Below are 27,909 nucleotides of genomic sequence, written 5' to 3'. Positions count from 1 at the left end.
GTATCTGAATAGCGCACACTGTGTGAACTATAATCTATGTATCTGAATACTGCACACTGTGTGTACTGTAGTCTGTGTATTTGAATACCACACGCTGTGTGTAAACTATAATCTGTGTATCTGAATACTGCACACTGTGTACTGTGGTCTGTGTATCTGAATACTGCACACTGTGTGAACTATAATCTGTGTATCTGAATACCGCACACTGTGTGAACTACAATCTGTGTATCTGAATACTGCACAATGTGTACTATAGTCTGTGTATCTGAATACTACACACTGTGTGTACTATAGTATGTGTAGCGGAATACTGCATACTCTGTGTGTACTATAGTCTGTGTATCTGAATACTGCACACTCTCTTTGTGTGAACTACAGTCTGTGTACCTGAATAGTGCACATTGTGTGTACTACAGTCTGTGTACCTGAATACTGCATACTCTCTGTACCCCTCTGCATACTCTCTGTACCCTATAGAAGTAAAATACCCCCTCACTGCCACACAGAAAACCTACACCACACTTGACCTAAAGTCTGGCTGCTGTGTGCTGCTTATCCCTGCACATTTTAGGATAACATCAGCAATCCTCTCCCCTCTTTTTCTCTCCCCCTCCATCTCTCTTCTCTTCTTCTTTCTTCTCTTCCCTTTCTCACCCTGGTAAATGGTCTTATTTTTGCATAGAGCTTTTCTACCTTCAAAGCTCTCAAAGCTCTTTACATCAAGGAAACACACACACACATTCACACACACATTCACACACACATTCACACACACATTCACACACCAGTGTACACAGACAATGGGGTGAGGTGGGTTAAGTGTCTTGCCGAAGAACACAAGGCCCAAGGAATTGCACCACCAACCTGTAGCTCAGTGGATGTGACTTCTCAACTATGATGTTTATGCCGAGAGCGGGATTTGAACTGCTAATCTTCAGTTCAGTGCACAAAGGCAAGACAAGTTTATTTGTATAGCACAATTCGTACACAAAGTAATTCAAAGTGCTTTACAGAATAAGAAGGACTTTAAAATCACACAAATCAAAACATGAATAATCACAAATAATCATCATAAAATTAACATTAAAACAGACACTCTGAGCTCTGGACATGTGGTCAAGGCTGTGACTGCAGACGCTTAGAACTGGACTTGTTTGCCCTTCTCTCTCTCTCTCTCTCTCTTCCTCTCTTTTCCTCTTTTCCACCTCTCTTCCCTTTCGCTCTCCTCCACCTCTCCATTAGGTGTAGGTTGTGATGGCACAGACTTATAACTGGCCCTGTTTCCTCCTCTCTTCCCCTCTTTCTCTCCTCTTCTCTCGCTCTTTCTGTCCTCTCCTCCTTTCCACATCTCATCCTTTTGCCCTCCTCCTCTATCCCCCTCTTTCTCTCCTCTCCCCTTGCTCCTTCTGTCCTCTCATCCTTTTTGCCCTCCTCCTCCACCTCTCCAGTGCTCCCTGGACATACGGTGTAGGCTGTGATTGTATAAACTGGCTCTGTTTCCTCTTCTCTTCTTTCTCCTGTCATCTCTCCTCTCTCTCTCCTCCGCTCCTCTTCTTGCCCTTCTCCCATCCTCTCTTCTCTCCGTCTTCTCCGCTCCTCTTCTCTTCCTTCACGCTCCTTCTCTCTCTCTCACCTCCTCTCTCGTTCCCTCCTGTCCTTCTCTTCCTCCTCTCCCTGCACAAACTTCTAACTGAAACACTTCTAACTGAAACACGTCTTCCCTCCCTCCTTCTCTCCCTCTTCTGCTCCCTCCTCTTCCTTCTCTCCTCTCCTCCTTCTCTTCTCTTCAACTCCGCCCTTCCTCTTCTCTTCCCCTCTTCCTGGACATATGGTGTAGCCTGTAACATTACTAACTCCTTTTTTCTCTCCCTCCCTCGCCTCCTTCTCTCTCTCACTCTCCTCCCTCTCTCTCGTCTTCTACCCTTTCTCCACACCTGTGATTGCACTAACTTCTGCCTGACCCTGTGTCTCCCCCTTTCCTCTCCTTCTCCTCTCTCCCCCTCTCCTCTCCTCCTCTTCCCGCACACCCGGTATATTCTGCGATTGCACACACTCCTGCTTGACCCTTTGCATCCCCTCCCTCCTTCTTTCCTCATCCTCTCCTCCTCTCCTCCTCTTCCTCTTCCTGCACACCCGGTATAGTCTGCAATTGCACCCCCTCCTGCCTGACCCTGCACCTCCCCTCTTCTTTCTTCTGTTTTTTTGTTGTCCGTTGCGTTCGAAGCTGCATGGTGATGGAGCTTCACATGAAACGCCTTGTTATTCCTGATTATGCCTTGTTATTCAGCGTGTGTTGGCAGTGGTATTGATCGCGATACAGTGGGCCATATTGATTGGGTCTTCCTGGTGTGGGTGGAAGGCTGCTGATCATTGGTTGGAGCCCGAGAGGGGGGTCTTTTTCCTCTTAGATCTATGTCATGTTGAAAGGAATGTGGCAGGTAGGAGACCATGCATAATACATCAACTCTGGGCCATTAGTCAACTTCAGGAACTACAGCGTTCCTCAGACTGGGACAGATCTGACGTTTTTAATGATCTCACCGTCTCCGTGTCCATTTGAATTGAAAATGTGATAATGGAGGATGTATCCAGCGAAGAGGTTGTCTAATCTTCAATCTATAGTATGTTCGGTCTGTTAAATAGAACCTAACTGCCAGATGTTGGAAATCCAAGAAATATGAAAGATATTTGTTGGTTAAAGGTCATATATTAGGCAAAAATGTTACGTTCTAATGCTGTTCCCTCCACAAAAACAGACCTGGAGTTGTGTTTTGTTTCATCCACACATGTTTGAGTAACACTTTATTACTAGTCTGTCTACATCTCCAAAGCTCAAAATGCTCTGCTCCACCTTGTGATGTCATATATTGCTAGTTTTCAAGTTAACAGCTCCTTTTACCTTTAGTTCAGTGGGGATATTCCAGGGATGAAATTATCCAAATAATTCTAGTGAAGGTGTATAGAGTTTAAAAACACAGTGGATCACTTCCTGGATTACCACATGACATCACACGATGTCATGACGTTTTCTGTTTGAGAGAAGAACGCAATCTAAATATGCAGACATGTTGAATAATGTCTGTTCATTAACACGCACTGTCCCAATCAAATAATGTATAAACGCAAAGTTTGTGTGTTAAACATTTGTGAATAAAACAAAACACAACTCCAATATCAGAAAATTGTGTAATATGGACCCTTTAAAGGCACACTATGTAACTAGCACTAAACCTTGATCATCTGAGGTGAGAGAAGTTTGATTTCGTTCAAAATGATGAGTGACCAAAGAGCTCCTTCGTTTCACATGTGTCTCTGAAATAGTGAAAACGTGGCTGATATATGTCCATGTCCATTCCTCCACAAATTGACTATGGCAACATCATTTATCGACATGCTTCCAAAAGTAACCTTGCAAAATTAGATACCATTCATCATTCTGCGATCCGTTTTGTTACAAATGCCCCCTTTAGGACACATCACTGTCTGCTGTACACTCAGGTGAGCTGGCCCTCACTGCAGTCTCGCCGAAATATGCATTGGCTTATGTTTGTCTATAAAACCATGCTAGGGCTCACACCTTCTTATCTAAGTCAGCTGCTCGTACAAGACTCTCCCTCCAGATACAACACTCGGTCCTCACAGCTCGTCAAACTGAAAGTTCCTAAGTCTAGGACTTCTCTTGGCCTCATGTCATTTCAATGCGCTGCTGCTAATGATTGGAATTACGCTCAAAGCTCACTTAAACCGGACTCCTTCATTTCTCTTTCTGCTTTTAAATGTAAACTGAAGGTAATTTTTAAAGACGTGTAAATGTTTTACTAATGATACGAAAGGAGATTTTTAGTGACAGATGTAAATGTTTGTTTTATATTTTAATGAAATGATATGAGTCTAATTGTGTTAACTCCCCTTCCCCTTCCCTTGGCTGCTCTGGCATGCCCAGGCCATCATTGTAAATAAGAATTTTTTTCTTAATGTTTTGCCTGGTAAAATAAAGGTTAAATAAATAAATAAATATATGAACAAATTTGTATAATTTGAATGACCAACAGACACACACACACACACACACCCCTACATACACACACGCACACCCCTACATGCATACACGCACACACACACACGCACACACACACTTCGGGATCACACTGTTCCAGCAGGTCATACCATAGCAAAGCCTTTCATTATTGTTTTAGCTGACTCATGATCAAGCATGGAGGGTTCTAAATGTGGAAAAAATATTGATATTTCCATTTAATTAAGTTGAGACCAGAAGTTTACATACACAATACAAAAAGACATCTGTTTTTTGTTTTTTGTTTTTCTCACTGGCTGACATGAAATCAGACCAAACTTTTGCTGCTTTGGGTCAGATAGGCTTACCAAAATTATTTATATTTGCTAAATGCCAGAATAATGACAGAAGGATTTGTTTTAGACATTTTTTCATGACTTTCTTCAGTCAAAAGTTTACATACAGAAAGATTACAATGACTTTAAATAATCTGGAAAAACCCAGATGATCATGTTGTGTCTTTGGAAGGTTCTGATTGTGACAACATTTGAGTTAATTAGAGACATATCTGTGGAGGCACACCTGAAGCATTCTGCTTCTTTGTGTAACATCATGAGAAATTCAAAAGAAATCAGGCAAGATATTAAGAAGAGAATTGTGAATTTGCAAATGCACACAGGGACAAAGACCTTCATTTCTGAAGACAGGTCCTGTGATTTGATGAAACATTTGGCCATAGTGAGCATCGTTATGTTTGGAGGAAAATGGAAGAAGCTTGAAAGCCTGAGAACACCATCCCAACAGTGAAATACGGGGGTGGCAGCATCATGTTGTGGGGGCCAAACTGGTTACAAAGTGGTTTAAGGATAACAATGTCTATGTTTTGGAGTGTCCAACACAAAGTCCTGAACTCAATTATGTTAAAAAACATATGGGCAGACCAAGACATGTGTGAGCAAGGCGGCCACAAACTTGGCTCAGTTACACCAGGTTTGTCAGGAGGAATGGGCCAAAATTCCTGCCAGCTAATATGAGAAGCTTGTGGAAGGGAATCTAAAACATTTGACCTAAGTCACGCAGTTTAAAGGCAATGGTACAAAATACTAATGAAATGTATGAAAACTTGTCTATCTTTCTGTCATTACTCTGGCATTTAGCAAATAGAAGTAATTTTGGTAATCCTAATTGACCTAAAACTGGAAAAGTCTGATTTCATATTAGACAGTGAGGAAAAAAAAAAAAAAAAAGATAAATAAATAAATTGTATGGGCCTTTTTATATAGTTTTATTTTATTTGTTTACTTGGTTGGGACACAACCGACATGAACATAAACACACTAAGGCTAAATTCCATCCATTGTCCCAAGGGCTGGGGTCACAAAAAAGGTCAGAGGGATATAGCAGAACATTACTAAACCAATCAGGAACGTGGCTCAGTGTCATCCAACCAGTGTTGCATAACTGTTAAACTTGCACAGTATAGCAATACTGGTATTAGTTTTGTGTTACTTTTGGGTCAGCAGTACATGACTCCAAGATACACTGGAGTGAACACGGTTTCAGAAATGGGGCTGTGATAGAGATGTATGTGTATTTATGTTGTGAAGAAAATGTCCTTATCTATGTCTATATCTATATGTCTTTGTGTAAATGCATCTGTGTCAGTCTGTCAGACCCAGAGCACACATTCACATGTGAAGACTGTCCCTTCCTCCAGGAGAGTCTTTGTTGTGTTGCCTGTTTTCAAGTGTAAAGTCTGATTAACTCATGACTGTAAACAGATGTGGCCCTGCTTTTGTAATGCATGATGTTTGCCATTCTGGTATAAAATACTTGAGGCGCAGATGCTCTGGAGAAGAGGAGACTGAGGAGAGAGTTTGGGACGTCAGGAGGCTAGCAGTCTGTGGCCAGGACAGGCCTGGGCCATGTCCTGTTTGTTGTAACAAAGAATAAACCTTTTTGTATTTCATAACTCACCAGGCTTCGCAAATGGACTATTATTCATCGAGATATAAGTTCCACAACAGTACACATTTCTAAACCTATATTAACCAACTGTCTCCTCGCCTCACGTGCTGGCAGCCATATTGATTTTGTAAACTCTCTGGTGTAAATCACTCTGATTGTTCACCTTTCAGCCAGCAGGGGGCGGCTCGGTTGTTAGATGTATGTCATGTAGATAGGACTGTGGCAGGTGGGAAGTCATGAATAACCCATGAAGCGAAGACGTATTTTCTGTGCCGCCATTTTGAGAACCCATCCCTCACCTTCTGATGTTTTGTTCCAAATCGCACCTTCTCATGAATTACAGTGGCGTCTCCCCTCTTCATAGTGCATCATGCTTATCAGCGCGCCAGCCCCCAAACCATAAATCAAACCTGCACAAGTATTTTGGCAAAGTTTACTGTGGTGATAGACGGCGTTATCACTGAGTTTGTCTCAAAACAAGTCACTACTCAAAAGGGACACATCAATTGTTTCAGAGAATGCCTCATTTTTTGGAGATTTACAAAGTTTAGCAGAGCACAAAGTCACCCCAAAGTGTACTACGCTGAATGATTCACTGTCTATAGCATCATTATTTTATCTGCCATATATGAGCAACTGGAGAATGTTTGCTATTTACAATAGCCAATATTAACACAATCTCAAAATCACAATAAAAAAGAAAGAAAAAAGCATCAACATGTCTGTAAATATTTTTCTTAAAGGTTCACTATGTAACTTTTATGGTGGGGGGTATGCATCCTGTTTCTCTCTGAAATGAAAATAAAAGTTCCAAAGTATGGTATTAAACAAATTTATTTTGCATGTATTACCTTACTGCTCAAGAAATACCTTAAAAAAACATGTATTCTTACTGTGAGAAGAGTTGCCACTTCACAGATCAGACCTCTAACTAGGCCTGGTAGAGCCACTGTCCTAAAACCCCCTTGTGATATAAGGAAAAACAGTACATTTGCATACATTTATGCATACATTACACATGAATGTTAAATCAGTGCTATTGTCTGACCTACAGTTATAATCTCTGACACCCATGGATCATGTTAGAATTTGGACATTTTAAATCATAATATTAATCTAAAATGACTTAACGAAAGAAACAACTCCACTGATTTCTGTGTTAGAAAACTGCGGTGTCCAGTGGGAGCTGACTTTGCAGTAAATGTCATCACAACAAAGCGCTGCATTCTGTCGGTGCCCCCTATACTGCTGTACATCACACTAGCGAGCACCACATTTTTTTCATTTGTACAAAAATGACTATGGGACGCTGCAGAATCCTACAAAATAATAATAATAATTTGAAGAACAAAATAAGTACAGAGCAGTGCATGTGTACTGGTGGAGATGAAAACAGGAGTAGATCAGCAAAATGGCGTCTTGAAAATAAGCGATTAAAGATCACTCAAACATGCTTGAATCACTCCAAAAACTACTTCAGTGGGTTAATGAAAAGGAAACAACTATAACATGGTTAAAAGCTCTGAAAAGTCCAGTTTGCAGAATAAGTCTGCTTTGTGGCACATAATGAGATCAACTTTAATATTAAAGATGTGACAGACGTGCGTAGACTAAAATGAGCCATGTAAATGTAGCATCATTTTTGGAATGATTATACCAAGCATGTAATCAACAAATCATCCAACAGACTAAACATACCTTGTTGACTACTGACCACCTCTCTTGTAGTTGCTTGTCTAATTCTTGTGTCCTCGAGCAAAACACTTCCCCAGCCTGGTCGGTATGAAATTGTGATTTGTGTACTAATGATGTAACATGTATTTTTTGGTGACTTTGCAGAGTGTAAATTTTCAACTTTAGCTTATTCTGTCCACGTTTGGGAATCTACAGTAGCCCAGAAGGGACAATTTGTTCTTCAGTGAATAATGTGCTAAAAGAGTAATGCTCCTCTCCTCCTCCATATGTGCTTAGTTTGTCCCCAGCAGACTCACTTTGTCCACACTCAGCTCAATCTATGGCCTGTAAGTAATGAGACAAGGACTTTTAAGGACACCACAAAATAACCAAATTTGTATTTTCATATTATGAAAACAAATAGACACCAGACGTTAGCTTGAGCTTGATGTGTAGTTGAAGAATTTGGACATTTCAACCATTTCGTTTTGACATGGAAGAGCAGCCAGGTTTCATAAGTCAGTCCCAGGGCAGGTGCGGCAACAGCACAAAACATAACAAATAAAGCACAGAATATATAGTGTAAGACAAGACTCCTGGCTCCTGTATTTCTAATGAGCTAGGCCTGGAATGTTCCACACTATGACATTAAACCTAACTATCTCCATGGAAACAAGAAGGTGATGCAAACCAAGACAAGTTACAGTTTAGATTTGTGGATGGGTTACTCCGTTAATTTATTTTTTATTTTTTTGTGTTATATTTTATGTTTTTTGATAGTGGCTTGGTTGGTAGAGTGCTTGTCCACTGATCAGAAGGTTGAGGGTTTGAATCCCGCTCTTGACATAAGCATCATTGGTTGAGCTGTCAGATCCACAGACCCACAGGTTCAAGGTGCTATTCCGGCTCCCATAGATGAATGCTGTTGTCTTATCCTTGCTCATGACACTTAACCCTCTTCACCTCCAGTGTCTGTGCACACTGGTGTACTAAATGAGATGAAGATGATCACTTTTTAAATACCACAAAACCCAGACAGCCCATTGTCTCTCACACATCAAATATTATGTAATGAAATAACAATATGCTAAACATCAATATACTGCACTAACTGCTGTTTATTGCAGTAGCTTCAGTAGGGTGCCATTTTGAGGACTTTTGGCCATTAAAAAGAAAGAAGGTAATTGTCCTATTGCAAAAGAAAAAAAAAAAATCTGTCAACTGGGCAAAAGCTGTAGGAGTGACGACATTTGGCTGCTCATCCAAGCCGCTTCTTCAGTTCTGGTCAGATTACTGACTATTATTATATTGTGCATTACAATGTACACGCTGGAGGGACTATGTCTCTTGGCTGGCCTGGGAACATCTTGGGGTCCCACTGGAGGAGCTGGAGGACGTGTCTGGGGTGAGGGAAGTCTGGGAGTCCCTGCTTAGACTGCTGCCCCCGCGACCCGGCCCCGGATAAGCGGAAGAAAATGGATGGATGGATGTAATGCTCACTGTCTATTGTGCAGTGAGCGTTACACTGGAGAAACTAAACAGCCACTCCATAAGAGAATGTACCAAACCGTTGCAAGAGCAGTTCAGGACCCCAGTCTGCTCTTCATCTTCATCTCAAAGACACTAACCAATCCTTTGAAGATAGTGAGGTTCAGATATTAGCCAAAGGGGGAAAAAAATGTTAGGAAAGACAATCCTTTCTTGAATACGATGGGGGCCTCAGACATCATCTATCGCTCATCTATGGCGCCATCCTCAGACCCAAAGCAAAGCAAAGAGCTAAGAAAAAAATTGGGCTAGCTAGGATGTTATTAGGTGTGAAATCACTACTTACCATAGTCATTCATAGGGGCCTGAATGACTATGGTAAGTAGGAATCAGGCACAGTGACAATTAGGGTAACACAATAGACCTAGCTAACCAACAGAAACTGTAAACAATAGGTGTTTCCAGTTTCAGTGTAGCTCGCTCCTACCTTCAGACAGATATAAGGCAGTGTCCAGCAGTAATCTGACTAGAACTGAAGAAGTGGCTTGGATGAGCAGTCAAATGACTTCACTCCTACACCATTTTGTCCAGTTGATTTTATATTTTTCTTTTGCTGTGGATCAGACCTGGATGACTGAAGGATTACATAGATGACTGTCTTATTGTTTCATTCCTCTGAAGTACATAGATCTTCTAAAATAAGTTACACTGAATATAGAAATTATGACACATGAAACACTACGTGCATATTTCAGATATTCTTCATTGGTCTTTTCCATGGAACATTTGAACATCTCTACAGAACATTTGAATAATTTCTTTGTGCCCGCCTGTTCCCAATAAAATATGTTATGTATTCATGGGTTTCTGTTTTCTGTTTCCGCCATTTTAAGGACTTATGACTATTAATAACACTGCACACACAATAAACACTATATGCATATACTATAGTTTGGGCTGTACTCAAAGCCATGCTCAAGACCAGAGGTGACAGAGCAGTGGCAGCACCCAGAGTTTTCTATTTAGTTTTTTTTTTTTTTTTTTTTACTTTTATGTGAAGCACTTTGGCTCAGCTCAAGTTGTTTTAAATGTGCTGAAGAAATAAATTTGAATTGAATGAACTTACTGAAATCTTAATATGTAAATGTATATGTCAGTAATTCTTTACAAATCATCTGCTTATCTGCTCCCCAAAAAATGTATGGCTTTCCTGTTATGGGCACCATTTTCAGGTCTTTTGGCCATTTAAAAGATGGTATCGGTGCCATTGTTTCATGACTCTGAAATACATACATATAAGCAAAGTTATATTGAAAATTGTAATTAGTGGCCATAAAATGCCAAGAATACTATGAAATGAACATACAAACATACATACATTTGAGTTATTCTTATAGCAGTCTTTTATACAGAAACATGTGACAGTTGTAATCTGTTTGTGGTCGTCTGCTGCGGTCTCACCGCAGCCTCTTTATCCGCTGGGCCACTGAAGATAAACTTTAGATTTATGACTCAAATCCGCTACGGTGTATTCCCCCTTCGCCAAAAGAAAAATACGCAAGCTGCAGAGATCGGCACAGAAATGGTCAGTGTGGGGACCAAATCTGAGTCTGCTGATTTAATAGAAGCCAGGACTCTGGGGTGGGGGGTGGGAGTGAGGGGCTGAGGGCTAGGAGGGAGTGGGGGAGGTCCGGACAAAGCATTAGCTCCACATGATGATGGTTGTGTATTTAACACAGTGGACACAAGCGAGAGCGGGGTCAAAATATGTATGCATATATATATATATATATATATATATATATATATATATATATATATATATATATATATATATATATTTATATACATCCTCTCATGTGACTGAGCTCCTTACCCTATATCTAAGGGAGTGCCCAGCCACCCTGTGGAGGAAACTCATTTCGGCCGCTTGTATCCGCGATCTTGCCCTTTCGGTCATTACCCAAAGCTCATGACCATAGGTGAGAGTAGGAACGTAGATTGACCTGTAAATTGAGAGCTTTGCCTTTCAACTCAGCTCCTTCTTTACCACAACGGTCCAATACAGCGACCACATACCTACAGACGCTGCACCTGACAATGTCACGCTCCATCCTTCTCTCACTCGTGAACAAGACCCCGAGATGCTTGAACTCCTCCACTTGAGGCAAGGACTCTCCACCCACCCAGAGAGGGCAAGCCACCTTTTTTTCAATTGAGAACCATGGCCTCAGATTTGGAGATGCTGATTTTCATCCCAGCACCTTCACACTCGGCTGCAAACCGCCCCAGTGCCTGCTGCAGGTCCTGGCTCGACGAAGCCATCAGGACAACATCATCTGCAAACAGCAGCGATGAGATCCTCTGGTTCCCGAACCAGACCCCCTCTAGCCCGACTGTGCCTAGAAATTCTGTCCATAAATATAATAAACAGAACCAGTGACAAAGGGCAGTCCTGGCAGATTCCAACATGCATCGGGAAAAGGTCTGACTTACTGCCAGTAATGCGAACACAGCTCATACGGGGACCAGACATCCCGGAAAGGATACCACAAGTGACACGGTCGAATGTCTTTTCCAGGTGAACAAAATACATGTGGGCTGGTGGAGCAAACTCCCATGAACCCTCAAGGACACGCTTTCCGCGACCAGGATGAAAAATACACTGCTCCTCCTGGATCTGAGATTTGACTATCGGTCGGATTCTCCTCTCCAGTATCCTAGACTAGGCCTTACCGGGAAGGCTGAGAAGTGTGTTTCCCCTGGTTCCCTTTCTTAAACAGAGGAACCACCACCCGGGTCTGCCATTCCATAGGTACGATGCGATGTTGCAAGGCCTGTCAGCCAAGACAGCCCCACAACATCCAAAGATTTAAGATACTCAGGACGGATCTCATCCACCCCTGGAGCTTTGCCACCGAGGAGCTTGCCAACCACCTCAGTGACTTCAGCCAGGGTGATGGACCAGTCCTCAAACTCTGCTTCCTCCTCGGAAGACGTGACATTGGGATTGAGGAGATCCTCAAAGTATTCTTTCCACCATCCAACAACGTCCCCAGTTGAGGTCAGCAGCTCTCCGCCTATACTGTAAACAGTGTAATACGGTTCATGTCATACTGTGAAACACTGTAGGCAAAGCAATAACATAGCTAGTCACTCTTTAAAGGGTCTACACAATTTTGTGATCTCTCCTCTAATGTCGTTTCCTCATCACAAAAAGACCTGGAGTTCTGTTTTGTATCATTCACCCATGTTTAACACACAAACCTGCATATTTAGGCTGAGTTCTTCTCTGAAACAGAAAATATTCTGTTCCACCTTGTGATGTCATGTGATAATAAATTAAGTGCTCCACTGCATTGTTAAACTGTACACTTCACTAGAATCATTTTGATGACTGCAGTCCTGGAATTGAATCTCTACTGAACTAAAGGTAAAAGGAGCTATTAACTTGGAAACTAGCACTTCATGACATCACAATGTGAAGCAAAGCCTTTTGAGCTTTGGAGATGTTACAGACTAATAATAAAGTGTTACTCAAACATGTGTGAATAAAACAAAACACAACTCCAGGTCTGTTTTGGAGGAGGTAACAGCATTATGACATGCTTTAAAGCACAAGAATTCATTTTGTGTAATATAGGACCTTTAAACTATACCTCATAGTTCTTCTCTTTTGCAGTTTGGAGTGTTTTCTTCTTGCTCACATCAAAACCTTTGACCAATTTAAAGTAAAAAATAAATACTTACATACTTAAATTATAAAAAAAATGGGAAAGCCCCCTCTTGTTCATCCTGGGACACTGTCTGTCCGCTCTTACAAATTGAAAGTACAGGGCGTGTCTAAGTGCCTCTGTGGCGATCCTGCAGATTAAAAACTCTATTTGGTTCATAAATAGATCCGCTCCCTCATGATCGTTACTGTAATACAGCCTCTGCAGTAGAGTGGGGCTGCATGGTTTTATCTGCGAAGTCCTTGGAGTCTATAACAGGGTTTATAGCAGCAGAGGAAGGGGGCTTTCTTCTCAAGATCAGGCTGCGTGGTCGTTTTGTGCTGAGATGGGCTCCGGTCTGGTTAAGAGCAGTTTGAGATGCCATCTGGACCCTCAGAAATGATTAACTAAGGCCAAGATAAGTGTCAACATAATGTGGCAGTGCAGGGAACAAACGAAGCCAAGTGAGAAAAATGGAAACTTTCAAATACTGGACCAAACCCTGGACTGTCAGATGAGAGCTAAGAGAAGCTAAGAGAGGTAAGAGAGGTAAGAGAGGTTGGTGAGGTCATGATCAAGGCAAGCGGCAGCAGTTGCACATTTGGTATCCATGGATTTCACAATTAAGAAAAATTAGCGATTAACCATTTAAAATTAACGTTTTCTTTTTTGAATGAGGAAATGTGCTCAAAATGTTGCTTCTAGAAGCTAAAACCCAAAACCAAATCAGGGTGCCATGGCACAGTGGTTAGAGCGTTCACCCACCAACGAGGACGTAGTAGCTGATATTGTAATAATGGGTAGTGATGTGGTGATTTTGGCCAAAGTTGTTTTATGTGGGCGGCAGTAGCTCAGTTGGTAGATTGTCAGATCCACTCATCGAAAGGTTAGCGGTTTGAGTCCCGCTCTTGACATAATTGATAGAGCGATTAGATCCACTGACGCACAGTTTGGTGATGTGATTCCAGCTCCCACAGATGAGTCTGTGTACACAGTGGTGTATGAATGCTTTTAATACACCACTGCACTTTTCATACACCATAGCGCTTTTCCACCTTGAAGGTGGAAAAGCATCATATAACGATTACCATTTACCATTTATAATAGTATAACATATATAATGACATGCCTGATATAACAATAATGTAAAAACTGCAACAAATGTTTTTGTTTTTTTGTTTTTTTTACAGCTTTAAAGAGTGGGCACTACACTTCTATAGTGTATTGTCACATTGAATCTGTTGTTAGTGTCCTTGGGCAAAACACCCACATTGCCCATGTGTGGAGTGAATGACTAGCCAATATATTTTGAGGTTTAAAAGCACTATATGTTTTAACTATTACTATGTAATTAATTAAACAAATCAAAAATTAAAGCATTGCAGGATATTCACAGAAAGAAGCCTTCGTATGAACCATACACCCAAATATACATGCACCTGTCTGTCATTTACTGATATCGTCATGATTGTTTTGTATATCTCTATGGCTCACTGACCCAGGTAATATATAGATCCTTTTTGCACACTATCTTTGTCAAACGCAGTTCAGTAGACCGGCTGTTACCTGAACCATGACTGCACTATCCAGCAGCTCACGTGTCATCTCTGGCACCAGAAAAACAGGTTTAATCATGTTTTATCTTGAAATGTTGGATGTCCGGTGTGCCAAAGAGAGAGCGGAGCTGCAGAGGCGGTGTCATCATTGGCATGCTTCATAATTGTGGTAATATCGTCCAAAAAGTCCATTTACTTTGACCTAAAAGTGCCACCTACCCTGTTCATATCTGTATTCAGCCTGGCCTGGTTTCACTATCCTTTCCCGCTAATATCCCTCCTTGAACAGTGCCGTGTGCAGTGGGCAGTGACAGATAGCATGGGATTGCGTATATTTCACTGTTCTTTAGTTCGGCTCTGCTGAGAATCAAATCCCAAATGTGTTACAACAACCGGGGAAGTAGAGGCAGCAGTTAAGTTCCTCCTCCATAAAAAGTCCTGTATTACATTCACTGGTTTTGTGGAGGTCTTCTGCAAGGTTAAAGTAGTACACATCCATTCGAATAAGTACTTCATTTTATTACAAGGTTGTAATCCTACTGTTGAGAGAGAGAGTGTGAGTGCAAGATACTGAAACAACTTTTGCAATGTGATCTATGATGGCTAACTAGCTACTCTCACTTTACAGCAAGAGGTTCAACATTCTGTTCAGTTTGCACGTTCTCCCTGTATCTGGGTGAGTTTCTTTGGTTATTCCAATCTACATCAAAGAGTAAAAATCTGCCATATAAGGTCTCCACACACCTCATTGCCGAAAATCTGGAGATGGGTCCCACTAACTCTGATAGGTCACCCAAGCAACACAGAAAATGGGTCAAATGCAGAGGACATGTTTCATGGGACAATAAATATTTACCATACAATATTTTATGGGCAACTTAGTGAGTCACAAGAAAGTTTTGGGTTCAATTTTCAGACCAAGTGTTGCATTTTCTTCACCTAAAACTAAAACAGTAACAATGAGATTGTCTTGGTTAAAGGTGCACTATGTAACTTTTCTGGTGATGGGTGCGCCACCTGCTTGTCTCCACAGAAATGTCATCATTGCCTATACTGTATGGCATTTAAAACGATCAAAAGCACATGCTTATATTGCTAACGTAGCTAATGTAATGTAGACTTGCCTTTTCGAAACTGGCATGGTGATGTTTATTTTCATGGAAATTAATGCCATACTGTGAGATATTCCAGGGAAAACACCAACATCTCCATGGTAACAAGCAGATGACATTAGAAAAGTTAGTGCACCTTAGTTATCTGACTTACTTATTTTTATGTCAGTCTTATCTTACTCATTATCAGCCATGCACACACACCTCCAGTATGTGAAAGTGCTGTGTACATGTTTCATATATAAACTGCATTGCTCCTGCTGGTCCCTACAGTATATTTCTGAGATGTAGGACTGAGCTTGGAGCCATCTCCCGTTTTCCCATTTCCCTGGTGGATAATCACCAGAGACCTACTAAATCCTCCATATCTCCCCCAGGATGGAGAGGGGGTCTGCAGCCACAGGGAGAGCAGGCCAGCCTCCTCTACTCTGCTCCAGCTGGAAGAACTCAACACCAGTGGAAGTCACAAAGGAACTAATACTGGTTTTCAGATTCTAGAAAATTAGGATTTCATAGTCTCAGATGGGGCCAAGAGAGAGTTTTTCCCATTACATTGTACTTTACCATGAAATATCCAAAAGGTAAATGTTGAAATGTTGAATCTGATCATTTCTATCATTGTTTAGACACAAGAACTCCCTATACTACAACGCAAACTTGCATTTTGCATCTGCAGCTCGTCTTAAAAGCATGAAAACAGTTTAAATTACTAGTTCATTTTAAATAGTTTGCAGTGGTCCTAAGTTATTCCTCACTTACCTTATGCATACAGAGCATCCTAATTGTACACCGAGATAAGCTATAACTTTCAGAGACCAGAGCGGCATTTTGCGGTCACTGTGATGCTAACAACATCAACTAACATGTTAACAGTGCACTTCCTGATTCTGGGACAATAAATGGTGGAAAAGCACTAAACATATTTTATATAGCACTTTCCCACCTTCAAGGCACTCAAAGCACTTTACATCAAGGAACCATTCACCACTCTACCACTGATGTTTATATCGAGAGCAGGATTCGAACTGGACAAATGCTCTACCAACTGAGCCACTGTTGCTCATTTGGTATAAAACACTTCATAACTAAATGCAGACTGTACTCAGTGGACTTATTTTGACCTCAAGAGCTGTTTCTACAATATAACTGTGCCAGCACAGATTTTGCTCAAGTACATGAGGAATAAATCCAATATAGGACCTTTAAGTATACGTACGTTTTAAATTGATCATCTTAAAATAAAATAAAATCAATTAAAAAATGGGTGTCACAATTTAAGATTTTAATTTGAGCGTATCCTATATGGACAGAGTTGATATATCTTACCCTTGTTATTTCTATGCACTCTTGTGTATTGCCTCCCACCTCTGCTCGGGCCTGGCTCCAGCCGAACAGTGCTGCTGTGGTTTCAGAATAATGAGTTTGGGAGAAGAGCTGTGGGACTGGATTATCTTCAGGAGGGCAGTCTGAGATGGGAGAGATATGGACTGTCACACATCCAAACAAGATGGTTTTAGCACAGTTCAGTAAGCCACAATCATTACAGTGTGAGTAATAAAACAGGGTCCAAGCCTGAGAGGGTTTAACATGGGGAGAGGTGCCATTTTAGCTAAGATGGAGCTAATGTGGAGCTGATCACAAAGATGAACACTAGAAATGTCTATTGAAGTAAATAACACCCAGTCCCGATGTCCATGTCTGGATGTTGGGTTCACCTGGTCCTCAAGAAAAACAAAAAAACAGAACAAAAAAATATGTTGCATTTTTGTCATTTTGTATTTTGTATTTGTTGTTTCATATTTCATTTGGGCCAATGCTAAAATAAATAAATAAATAAAATCATGCAGAAATGAAGAAAAATGTCATATATGGTTAATATTAAATCCTTATTTAAATATTTTCTGACCATGATGGCAGTGGCACACTCTTTGAGAGCTTGTCTATATTACATTGTATTATATGTATTTGTATTCATTTGTATTCATAGTAATTCAATTCAGTTTATTTTTGTAAAGCCCAAAATCACATCAGCAGTTGCCTCTTAGGGCTGACAGTAATGTTAAAAACTGTTTGTATATTGTATTTGTATTGTATATTGATAATATGACTTAATAATAGTAACAGTGTCTTCGACTACAGGTTTGTTGAAGCCTTGCACAGTGCTCTACTGTCATCATTCACTCCATACAGTAGTGGTAAGCTACTGTAGCCACAGCTGCCCTAGACTGACAAAAACAAGGCAGTTTCACACACTTTCATACTAGGTAAAGTTAAAAGTGTCTTGCCTAAGGACACAACAACTGAACTTGAACCACAGCTTTGGGCCACTGTCACTGTTGGGACATTTAAATGAAAATACCTCCAAACTCCAGATTGTTTATTTATTTATTTATTTGATTGGGACAATGCATGTTAATGAATAAACGTGATTCAACATGAACGTAAACATGCTGGATTATAGCCAAAGGCTATATTGTCGGGGTCTTGGTTCTCAACCACAATATAAACAAAAGTGTGGAGGTGCATTGTCTTGTTTGTTAATTTTATGCTTTTTTTTTATTTTTATCATATTATTTAGCCAATTTTGCAGTCAATTTCACAAAAATCTGTGAAATTAGCCAAAATGATTGGCATACCTTTGACCATGACTGCTGAACTGTCTATAAAACTATTCCTCTGTTCTTACTTTGTTACTTCTATTCATATTTTGTCCCTTTTACCTTTCATTCCAAAAGGCCTTATCAGGCAGTCTCAAGATGGCTGCTGCATTCACCATGACAGCGGTTGCTAAATCTCCTCTAGAGCTCTATGCCATCTCGCTTGGACTCAGGACCAAAGCTCTGGATCCCTGCTCTGGCTCCCTCCACTGCATCAAGAGTGTAAACAAAACGTGAGTCCAGATGAAATAATTACATCCAGTGGACATGAACAGCCAGAGAGCCGTGTTGATCGCGGTCATCAGCTTGGAAAAACTCATTAATATTTTTGGAAACTTTCATTTTGAGTTTGTTTGACTTGGGTTTTGAGCCATCTGTAGCACATGGCATCACTACTGTACATCGTGTGCTTGTGAAAAGAGTGAAAGCAACTTCTTATAGTCTGGTGAAAAGTACAGGAAACAAGCACTGTTTATTTAGTCATCTTTAAATAATCATATTTAACTTGCTCTTCGTTAACATGCTGGTTGCTTTTACATTTACTGTGAGGCAAAACACTGCACGAGAAAAAGTCTGGTACACTGCTTTGTATTGGCCAGTGTATTTAGTGGAGTAGTTAGACATTTATAGCGATGTCAGCTCCCATTTCTTACGTGGAAGCCAGTGGACTTGTTTTTCTTATTAAATCATTTTAGGTCAATATTGTGAGCAAAGACTTCATTTATAACAACTTAAACAAGGGCTTAAGGTCAGGATTACAGTTTTAATTAAGAAGTTACTGAGCCTGAATCATTCTTAATAAATAGTTTGTTCATTATGTATTAAGTCTTTGATCATGTTTTTAAGGCTATTAAAATACGGTATATTTAAAGTGCATGTAATCCTCCCCGTCTGAAAGTCCCCTCTGACACACATGCTTGTATGAATCCGTATATTCTCATTCTAATGTGCATTCCCCTGTGTTGGTGAGAAGGTTATGTAAACTGCTGTTTGTAAACTCCAGATGAATATGCATGGTTTTCTCACCTTGAAATCAGCATCTTGTCTGAGCTCACACCCTCGTCTCTGTTACCAAACGCGCTAAGCCTCAGATGCCCTGCCTATCCTTGAAGAAATGCACCGATCACTCTGCAAGGATCCACAACATGAGCCCTTTTTATTAAACCTATCCCACACTTTGTAGCAACAGCATGTACAATAAAAACAAGGGGGGAAATGGTAGTTGTTTCTGTTGTTTTGTTGCTGTGGAAGCCCGAAGGAAAGAATACACATGAAACAGGAAGAGCATGCTAACTCCAAACACCACAGAGAGGACCCTCTTGCTGTGAGTATCTAGTATTCTTCTTACATGCAACATATTGAGTACATTTAACCAAACAAAATATATAATATGCTGTTATGTTAATCGCTATGGCAACAATTCTATTTTTCAATCATTCTGAATCACGTGGTAGAAAGATGGTGGGACATAAAAACCCAGTTTAATATGTCAAATATCACATTCTTTCAACACAAATTTGCAGTCAAAATGTTAAAATATTGTAGCAGTCTGGAGTAAAGAAATACACCAAATTTCTTCTGCTTGTTCATCTTCTGAACAGAAGGGCTACTGCAGGCCGTAACCCACACCAAAACAAGAGCAAAACAACAACAGCCTAAACTCACTAGAGCCAGTCTCCAAAAAAAGACCAGTAACTGACCAACAGAACCTTCACATCAACTCATCGGCATAGCAACCAAGAGTCACATACAGTAGAGTACACTGTCATTTTTTTTATTTATTTTTTTCCCCCCGGTGGAGAGTCTGCTTGTCTTCATGGATATGCTTTGCCAAAAATGTTCCAGAGTGTTGCATTAAACTTCTCTGTTTTGCATTTCATTCATTACAAGTGTTTACATGTTTGTCATGGTATTTTTTTGAGCAATACAGAGTCTGAACATGAGAAGGGTCCCCTCTTCAAAGCTGTCACCAATGTGTCTCCATAGATATAGATTTGTTTAATGCCATACTTTGGGACATTCAAGGTAAAGCATTAACATCTAGATACACCAATGCAGTTACATAGAGCACCTGTATTGACAAATCTGCTGGGAAACAAGATAAGGTTGAAGTTATTTGGGACTGAAGTAAAGATGTGTTTTTTGCAGTGTATTTCTGTAACAGAGCTTTTAACAGAGGGAGTGTGTTGTTTACTTGATCCTATCTCGTCAGTGCTGAAGCCAGGGTTAGTCCACACACATAAAGTTTATTTTTGTAACTCAAAGTGCACTGAAGAATAGTGCGAGTAAAGCGCTTGGTATACATTGCATCATTTGTAACACGGCTGACACCATCTGACAACTAATTAAGGTTTTATAGAGCTGACACAAAACAAAGTGCAAAGAAAAGGAAGCACCACATAGAGTCCGCTATAACACTGCTCTGGATTAGCCAGCAACATTTAGTGGAGTAGTTGGTTTGGCATTTTTCAGTGAACCAGAAGGTTGCTGGTTCTTCACCCACATTACCCACTCAGTTTTATATCAGATGCCCTCCCTTTTACTATTTGGGTGACAGTAGTTCAGTTGGTTGGAGTGTTTGTCCACTGATCTGAAGGTTGGCAGTTTGAATCCCGTTCTTGACATAAACATCATTGTTTGAGTGGTCAAATCCATTAACCCACAGTTTGGCAGTGCGATTTCAACTCCCACAAATAAATGCCGTTGTTGTGTCCCTTTGGCCAAGACACTTAACCCACCTGTGTACACTGGTGTACTGGTGGAGTGCTTTTCCTTGATGGTGGAAAAACACTACAGTGGTCCCTCGCTATATCACGGTTGACCTTTTGCAGTCTCGCTGTTTTGCAGATTTTTTTTTGTGCCGTTTATCTGCTTTTTTACAGTGTGTGAACGTGCATTGTGTTCTGCGTCCTGATTGGCTAAGGGACTGTAGACCATTGTCAATCAATCTCCTCCGTGCCGTTTGTCCTGTACAGTACAGTGTGAAATACATATGAGTCACAAATAATTAATTAAACAAGAGAGAAATGTGAGAAAATGTTATTGCCTGTCTGACAAAAGTGTATAAAGTGTGTGGCGAGGGGTTTTACAACCTTAAAACATATATAATAATTGTAAAAATAAAGCTGACTACTTGGCTGATTTCACCGATTGAAGGTTATTTTTACAACGTAACCCCCGCGTTGAACCGGGGACCACTATAAAAACGTGATTTACCATCAGCCATCAGCTTGACTTTGGGCAAAACACTTCACCCACATCTGATATGAAAAATCTGTCAAGTCACCATTCACCATCTCAAAAAACCCCCACAAAAAATATATTTTTGGATGCAGTCTAAAAGTACACGGTTGCGAGGCATCTAACAAATTAAGTAACACAGCAGCAATTCCAACCAAGTACAATCAAACAAAAAACTTTTCAAATGATACAGCAAATCATGTCCACCATTTTACCATTTGAATAAATCCAAAGATATAACTCGTAAAAAAATAAAAATAATAAATTACTATATTATTAGATTACTTGGGTAAAATTTGAATATGGTAAATATTGTCAAAATGTAAAAGTTTCCAGCCCTGTCAACTTACTTGGCCTTTTTTTAAAAATATGCTGCTATAATGTCATCCCCATCCTGTTTGATATCGAAGAGTTATCTGACTCTCCCATCCGATTCACCATCATTACACCACATTCCTCCAAGAACCTCCCGCATTGTGGCATTAACCGTGATCACTGCCCCTGCCCGCTCTGCTTGTCCTGATTATGTCCACTGGCCTTTCTCCAGCACTGTCCCAAACTCCAGCCAAACTGATGCTGCCTAACATCTGTCTCTGCATATTCATCGAACTGCAACAAACCGCCCGATGATCCCAGCTCCTCTGGCTTTGATTCTGTCTTTCATTAACATTACACGTGTGGATATCTGGTTTCCCCCGCGGTTGGTCGGACCACCTACCGCAGCCCCCTCCTTCCTTCACTCCATGCCTCTAGGGGTGAAAAAAGCAATTAAAGGCACCACCTGTTCCCGGACGGTGCAGAGCGGATTCACTGTGGGGTAATTGGAGCGCCTCTGTCTGCTGGAGATGTGGTGGGGAGACTCCTCTACAGCTGCCCCTTAAAACTGAATATTTTATTTATGTATTTACTTATTTAATTATTTCCTTATTTCTTTATTCACTTATTTATTTAATTATTTATTTATTTACTTATTCATACATTTTCTCATTTATTTATTTATTCATTTATTTGCTTATTTATTCATGCATTTATTTATAACAGCTACAGTCCAGTAGTCCATCATGAGTGAAAACCATAGACTTTCACAGACATGGAATTCTCCGTCTCTGTCAAACACGACCACTTGGCTAGTCCATGCTAACTGTATTAGCTACGTCAAATTCAGTGTTCATGTCATATGTAATAGAATGGTGAAGCCAACCTCCATATTAAAACCAAATGTTTATTTCATGATTATATTTATAGTTTGTCTGTATGTTTTGTGGTCACTAGATGCTTATGCACACACAATAATAAATCTTCACTTTAAGTGGGTTTAGCACAGATGCCAGATTATAGTAGGGTTAATGGTAAAGTGGTTAAGTGGCCAATAGCAACGTTAGATACTACAATACAATAATGGAGAGATCACAGATTCTGTTCTAGTGGCAATTGCGGTAGCCATCTTGTGATTTGAGGAGGATCAGAAATCAATCACCAATCTAACACCAGACTGACATGTTTAGCACTCTGAGTTGAGTTCTACCCATTATCAAACTGAGAACGACAGTTTCCCACGGCGATAATGCTGCTAGTTTTAGTTTACCTCACTGGGGTGGACATATTGACAAACATGTGTATCTTGATATTTTTGTGTTATCCTGATGGTATTTGACAATTTGACAATTGCTAACCAAGTTAGATAGTCACTTTTGCATTTTAATTTACCTTTTGAATCCTTAAAACTACAAAAAAAAACAACCAAAAGACTCAGTGAAGATGTACACAACTTCTGAACAGAACAGAGTTTTATTATTATTATTATTATTATTATTATTATTATTTTTATTTTTCTGGGGAAGGGTCTGACATCTTCTTGTCTCCTTGAAATATAAATGCATTTCCTAAAACACAGTATGGCTTTCAGCTTACTTATATACATGGGGACAAGCAAGTGGTGTCTCCAGGCTAAGTTACAGTTCAGATCTGTTTAGAGGAGAGTCCATTCACCATGAAGAATGCATGTTTAGAGCAATATAAACAACTATAGTGACAAAAACGACCAAAAAAGTTACATGATTGAAGTTTAAAAACAGCAATTCTAAATGACAACAACACAAAATATTAGATAATCAATATAGTAGACAGCACCAGTTTCATCGTTATTTCTGCAGCCACCAGTTTAAATGCATACAAAATAACACTGGTGACTGAGACAGATGATGTGGACTCAATGTTGGCAAAGTGACAGTGTAATATTGTGCCGGATGCTCCGTCACAGTGGCACTATGCGTCTTCATTAAGCTTTAGTGCAAATTAATAACTTATGAGTCGATTCAGTCCAGCTCGTAAAACACGCACTGGCATCGTGATCGTCATGGTAACTCGTTTCAGTCTCAATGGAAATGATAAGTGGCTCTGGCAACTCTCCCAAGACATGTACAAAAGAGTTTGTGCGGAATGCCCATATTGAATGAATGGGGAAGTGAAAGAAAGTTTTCTAGTTTCTGTGTATGGTTTAAAGGCTGGTAATAAAAGGGAATATATAATGCAAAAGTGACTCTTGTGAGCTTTAAGTCATGTTATAATGCTGTTCCCTCCTCAAAAACATATGTGGAGCTATGTTTTGAATCATTCGCACATGTTTGAGTAACACATTATTATTAGTCTGTCTACATCTCCAAAGCTCAAAATGCTCTGTTCCACCTTGTGATGTCATGAAGTGGTAGTTTTCAAGTTAACAGCTCATTTTACCTTTAGTTCAGTAGAGATTGGCAATTCCATGGCTGAAATTATCCAGTGATTCTAGTGAAGGTGTGTGGAGCACTTCCTGTATTATTACATGACATCACTAGGTGGAACAGAGTATTTTTCTGTTTGTGAGAAAAACTCAGCCTAAATATTCAGGGTTTGTATGTTAAACATGTGTGAATTAAACAAAACACAACTCCAGGTCTGTTTGTGATGAGAAAACTACATTAGAGCAGAGATCAAAAAACAAGATAATATGGGAACTTTAATAAATAATCTCATATACATTGTTTTGGATTTGTCATGGCCACTGTGTAAAAAGTGTGAAAAACAGAACTAGTTCATTTTAAACAGTTTGCAGTGGTCCATGTGTTCCTCACCTACCTTAAGCATTCAGAGCATTCTAATTATTCACTATGATGAGATTATAAGCACTTTTCACAACTCTCAGAGGCCAGAATGGTGCTTTGTCATCATGGTAAAGCTAGCACAACTAGTACACTAATAGTACACTTCCTGATTATAGATTACAGGCTTTATAATTAGATGCAGACAATACACAGCTGACTTATTTTGACTTCAAGAGCTGCTTACACAATATATTGGTACAGGGGGAAGACACATAATCCACCCCCAGTGTACACAGACACTGGGGGTGTGGTGGGTTAAGTGTGTTGCCCAAGAACACAATGACAGCGTTTATCTGTGGTAGCTGGAATCGCACTGCCAACCTGTGGGTCAGTGGCTCTGAGGCAGCTGTCTCCTGCATAACTCATTCTCAACTTCATATTGGCACTTCACCATAGCAAGCAAATATTTAAATTTCTATATATACTGATTTATTTATTTTTTTTAAATAAATACAAACAAGCAGTGGGCGGGGAAAAGTGGTAAGTGAAAACAGACATTCTAGGAGCACCCAAGCCTTGAATGAATCAAACCATTGTAACATTACAACAGCTCATAAAAGTCGATATGTCTTCTTTAACCTTAACAAGCATAATATGATTGAATTAAGTAAATATTTATTAGGTTACTGTGGCCAAGGTGGTATAGCAGCCGCCCTATAACGAGAAAGCTGATGGTTCAAATCCCAATCCATAGTCTGTTGTTTTGTCACTGAGCACGATTCTCCTACCTCACCATTTTAAATGTAGGTACAGTGGTCCCTCGCTATATCACGGTTCACCTTTTGTGGTCTCGCTGTTTTGCGGATTTTTGTTGTTCAGTTTTGCATGCTTTTTTACAGTGAATGAACGTGCATTGTGTTCTGCATCCTGATTGGCTAAGTGACTGTAGACCATTTTCATTCAATCTCCTCCGTGCCATGTCTCCTGTACAGTACAGAATGCGTCCAGCCAAATTTTCATAAATGTTGGATCGCAGTGTGACTCTGAAGTGCTGTATATTTGCAAGTTTTCTCCCCAACAAAACCCACGATGTGGATGAAACATTATACACCAACAAATTTCAGAAACACTTTGGACTTAAAGTGTTTCTGAAAGTAAGTACAGTGGGAGGGAGAGCATTCAGTTACCAAGCTCCTGTGCTATGGAATCAACTCCCTGCTGATGTTAAACAGGCCCCCACAGTCTCTGTATTTAAGACCAGGCTTAAATCCTTCCTCTTCGGTATAGCATATGACCAGGTTACATAGTGAGGGAGTTAGGGACATTAAAACCCGGGATAAGATAGACTGCAGTAGGAGATAACTAGCTGGGGGAAGTATGGCAACCTGAGCACTATCCTCTGCTTTGTCCTATTTTCTCATCAGCAATGCTATTCACATGTTGTCCCCTGTCCCACTCCCCCTGTGGAGTGTATCTCTTTCAGATGCCCCGATGACAGCCAGACCCTCTCCTCCTCCCTGCCTGGCCCTCCTCCTCGCCTGGCTCTAATCCTCCTCGCCTGGCTCTCCTCCGCCTCGTCTGGTCTTCCTCCTCCTCGCCTGGCCGATTTTTCTTGTTTTGTCTGATTTTTCCTGTTGTTTTGTTTTTGTGTGTAGGCAGCACGGTGGCTGAGTGGCAACACTCATGCCTCACAGCAAGAGGGTTTGGTTCGATCCCCGGGTCGCCCAGGCCTTTCTGTGTGGAGTTTTGCATGTTTTTCCCCGTGTCTGGATGGGCTTTACAAAAATAAATGAATTGAATTGAATTTCTCTGTACGGAGAGGCGCCTCTGCGGATAACACTGGAGCAGAGACACGAGAACAACACATTTAAAGTTATCATCAAGGAAGAGGAATATAATACACAAAGGTTTGAACTTTGAGAATGTTTAAACAGGAGAGAAATGTGAGAAAATGTTAATGCCTGTCTGAGAAAAGTGTATAAAGTGTGTGGTGAGGGATTTTACAGCCTTAAAACATATATGATAATTGTAAAAAATAAAGCTGACTACTTTTTGGATATCGCCTATTGTGGTTTATTTTTAGAACGTAACCCCCGTGATAAACCAGGGACCACTGTAATTGGTAAAAAGCCAATTTAAGATCGGCAGCCATGTTTCTGTCTATTTGCCCCCAGGAGGGTCGTGTCATGAAAAGATTCTTACCGTTAACGTAGATTAGATGAATAATGCATCCAATTGTGAAGGAAAAGCGCTGTACAAAAGCAATGCATTTTTATAATTCTTTAAAGTTACTAGTCCTAATTAATTTTGTACGTGAGCACATAATGTAAATGGATGGCACTGTGCTCACATGTGCACAGTGTAATCTAGCAGACACAAGAGGCCTGTTTACATATAAATAGGCTGCATCATTGTGTTAGGCTGAGCAGTGCTGACCTGGTCTGAACTAGGTTTAATGACGGATCTAAAAATACAAACAGGAAAATGCTATAAACATTTAGCTGCCTGGTTAATTCATCATTACAGTAATTGGCAGAATGAGGTAAAACGCATAGCAAATATTACAAAACACACTGAATTAGTGCAAAAGCAGAGGGTAAAAACAGACAGGCAGTGCTCTTGGTAAATGAACAGATTTATTTTTATTTCTCAATATTGATAATAGTAGTCAATATTCAATAATTAAGGCTTATTTAAACTCTACATTATATTATTATATTCTTCATGTCTTACTCAGAACCATAGACTGTATAAAGAAGTGGACTAAGTGAGTGTGACGTCACCCACAGCGTTCAGCTCCAGTCAAATGATGCTCATTGAGGCTCGAGCAATTATAGGGACAATTTGGAGCCCAGTTCCATATTTAGAATTCTGACCACAAGTATCATAGCAACCAAAGAGCCAATCCAGAGCGAGGCTGATGAATATAATGAACCTTCCCGCCTGCACTGCTGGTTTAACAGGGAGCAGGCTAGCATTAGCAACAATCAAACCTGTTGCTAATGCCAGCAGGAGCGACCTCAGAGAAAGGAGGCTTCTGATTTATCTGTTATTAATGTTCATATCTTGATTAACGGACACAAAAGAGAAATAAAAGCTCCAGGATCATGTAGAGCAGGTCAATATCAGCATTTTAAGACCAAAATGACAAGTCTGACAGCAGCAGTTACAGAGAGAGGGGACACAGTTTTTCAATGTAAAGTGAATTGGAGCAGAGACAATGGAGCTGGAAGTGCGCCCATGATCACTTCCTGTTTGGAATCCGGCGGGTAGCAGGTTAGCTATGTTCACTTATATACAGTACACAGTTTATGCTCAGAACACAAGATCATAACATTATGAGGGGCCATCTTCAATTGAGAGGCACCTAAAGTTTATATTTGAAACTACATGCTTTTGGAGG

The sequence above is a fragment of the Periophthalmus magnuspinnatus genome, chromosome 20, assembly GCF_009829125.3.
Source record: "Periophthalmus magnuspinnatus isolate fPerMag1 chromosome 20, fPerMag1.2.pri, whole genome shotgun sequence".
Taxonomy (NCBI): Eukaryota; Metazoa; Chordata; class Actinopteri; order Gobiiformes; family Gobiidae; genus Periophthalmus; species Periophthalmus magnuspinnatus.
This window is presented reverse-complemented; position numbering follows the sequence as displayed.